This window comes from Micropterus salmoides, unplaced genomic scaffold, assembly GCF_014851395.1.
Source record: "Micropterus salmoides isolate LMB-PRFRI ecotype aquatic unplaced genomic scaffold, ASM1485139v1 Ms_hic_scaffold_18, whole genome shotgun sequence".
Lineage (NCBI taxonomy): Eukaryota > Metazoa > Chordata > Actinopteri > Centrarchiformes > Centrarchidae > Micropterus > Micropterus salmoides.
In genome coordinates this window covers 10,920,527-10,923,563 of record NW_024040928.1, presented here as the reverse complement: position 1 = coordinate 10,923,563, position 3,037 = coordinate 10,920,527, and the positions used below count along the sequence as shown (strand labels likewise).

At 40.9% G+C, this 3,037-nt stretch overlaps 1 long non-coding RNA gene across 1 annotated transcript; it reads left to right on the top strand.

The window, feature by feature from the left end:
• The first annotated feature begins 1,555 nt into the window (after positions 1–1,555).
• LOC119909602 lies at positions 1,556–2,597 on the top strand. Its single transcript, XR_005445490.1, has 2 exons — positions 1,556–1,607; positions 2,160–2,597. It is a non-coding gene; the product is annotated as an uncharacterized LOC119909602 (long non-coding RNA).
• The last annotated feature ends 440 nt before the right edge of the window (positions 2,598–3,037 follow it).

Below are 3,037 nucleotides of genomic sequence, written 5' to 3'. Positions count from 1 at the left end.
TTCATGTTGTGTAACACACAGCTAAGTGATCATGAATCATGAATGTGATGATCAAGTAAAAGGCAAATGGCAGAAAATGTAATGATTTAAAATTAGATATTCTCTTTATTGAATATCCCATTGTGTGGCAGCTTATTTAAACAATTGAGTCAAGTCGTTACTGATTCAGGAACTGATTCAAAAGAGTGAGAACTATATATATATATATGCATGCTTGTTAGATAAAATCACCTGATCAAATGTTTCTTTTGTTAACTATACAGTGCCGTGACCTTTTCTATGCGGATCAGTCTAAAGAAACAAAGTGAGGTGAGCTGATTGGGGGTGTTGTGCAGCGTCTTTAATCAATTTATCTTCACCTCTTTCTCACTTTCTCAGTATTTCCGGAATCTATACATATGTGCACACACACATACACACTAGCAGGAACTCACACACAGACATGCTGCCACATGTAATTAGGATTAGAGAGCAATGTGATTACTGTAGATTATAAGTAGCCGTGGGTGCAGGAAGTGGGGGTGCTGGGGGAGGGGGAGTGCAGCATTATGACGCAAGCAGTTTATAGTAAATGTGTTTTCACTATTTTGGGGTATATTGGATTTTTTTCCAGGTTTCAATAAAATCTAAATTACCCAAGTTCACAAACTCAGTCGTTTCTCATGATCCTTCTATCCATCCTTACAACACCAGTGAGAGAGAGTCGAGAGAGACAATATTGATCCAGCTAGTTAAAGCTAGCTATAAGAATGTGGTAATTGTGACGCCCCGGGGGAGAGAGAGCTGACTCTAGTCCAGTTATCCAACGTTAGTTCGAATGCTAGTGCACCCACAGCTACAGAAACTGGTGCAGATGCTGGTTCAGCAGGAAGCCCCATCCCTGACGAGTTGGATGGTCGACTGAGTGAGCCTTTCCATCTGAAGGAGTTTGATTTTCTAGCCAGCATGGCTTGGCATGAAAACCTTTCAAGATTATGCAGGAAAAGGTGAATCACTGTGGAGACGAGAATGTTATGAGGTTTGATCAAAGTGGGGATGATACCAGCAGCACAAAAGGGAATGCACAGTTAGGGTCTCCATGAGGGGCACAGCTGAGGCCAACATGAGCTCTGTTCAGCTTCATGGCGACACTGAAGGAGCTTCTTTATGTGTTGCACATCACTTAACCTCAAAAGTTCCAAACAGGATGTGATATCAGAGAATTTATGTCAAACCATGTGTCCACAAACAAGGACTCTTCATTGTGGTGAAAAACTGATCCAGGTGTGTTTGTGTCTGTACTGCATCCTCACAGAGGTCTTTCTCAGGGCTTCATTGGCCGAAAACTTTGCTCTCACTCAAAGGAGATTAACTCTTCTGGCATTGCCGCATGTGCAGTCTGCCTATGGTAGGATGTTTCTATTTTAAGAACTGCTGCCGTGCAGTAATTGCTTTTGCTGACTTATTTATTGTATAATACACCCAAGTTGTGATTTTTTACAGATTGGGTTTAGAGGCTTGGTCATGTCATTGCACTGCATTTTCATGAACAATTCTAACCAGGTTTTGTATTTGTCTTAGCTGTTGCCATACCAGATGCTGTGGAAGTCTGACTGCCTTCTGACTGTGTAAGTCACGCTCTCTCGTGTGTGCTATAAACAGTGATTTTGCTGTGTGTGATTACTTTTGTGATATTGGTTAAGATTGGCACATTTGTATGGAAGCCCTGAGAGGCAGGTGACTTTTTAAGGGTTTGTTGTTGTAAAACACATTTCGGCCAAAAGAGGCAGAAGTGCACCACAACCACATGTTCTAAATAGGCCTAAAACCATTCATGTTTTCTTCCAGGTGAAGCGCCGATTAAAATACATTTCTAGCCAAAGATGTGACAGTAATGTTACATAACTTGCTTACACACAAGATTGTGTTTAGAGTGCATGGAGAAATTAAAACACACCTGGAAGAAAAAATAAATGCTTTTAATCAAAAATTTTGAATATGGGGTAGCGGTATATTTCAGCCTCTTGTGGCTGAAATGAGTTTTACCACAGCGAACACTGAGTAAAGCTATCCTGACAAAATATTTTTTTCACTTGTTTTCACAGACGAAAAAATAATAACTTACAAAAACAAAACTTTTTTTTTCACCTGGAAAAACATTTTCCCCACCTGTGTTACAGATGAAAAAAGATCTTAGAAAGATCAGCCCAACAGGCGGCAAGATGACCTCTGCAGTTGACAAGTGACCTCAGCAGAAGTTGGTCTTCTTTGGTCATTTTTGCATGAACATCTGCATTGCTTATGTGTGTAGTCTACCTGTTACGTTGGGTCCCCACTTCGAGCAAGGACTGATGACCTCTGAGGCAGAGAAGTCAGAGGACATCAGAGGGAAACCCAAAAAATATGATGCACTTTCACCACTGAAACCAATCACTGAAACCCAGCATCCTTCTTGTCTTTTCCATTTTCTTCCACAAGTGGATTTCCTTTCAACTGCGGAGGTGCTTCTTGCGGAGGTCTGCCATTATGTCTGCATCCACATCCCTCTGGATTATCCTGGCAAAAACATTTTTTCACCTGTCATTTAATGCAATAAAGGACGTACATCATGAATTGTATCCTAAACATTCAGACTAATGAAAAATACTTTTTTTATGATTTGTTTACTAATTTTGTATGATGTCATCAAGCAAGTAGGTCACCGTTTTAGCATCCCAACACCAATCACATTCCAGCATTTCTGCTGTCAAGATGATGTTTTCTGTAGAGAAACAGAGGTCAGTCCTGCTTGAAAGTGATAGCCTTTTTCCCCCCTGACTTTTTGTGTTATCAATCAGTCTCAGGTCATTTTACAAAGCTCTCTAGTCTGACATCACTGACTGACTGACCCTCTAATCACCGTGTTTGTGCCTGAAGGGCTGTAATTGATTTGAAGAGTGAGATTCAAATGGGAACACGTTTTCCTTTTTAGCATGGAAAACGTGGTGAAGGAGTATTCAGGACGGAGGTGAGGGAGCATGTCAGTTCCCCTGCCCTCAGTTCACCTCTCCACTTATAT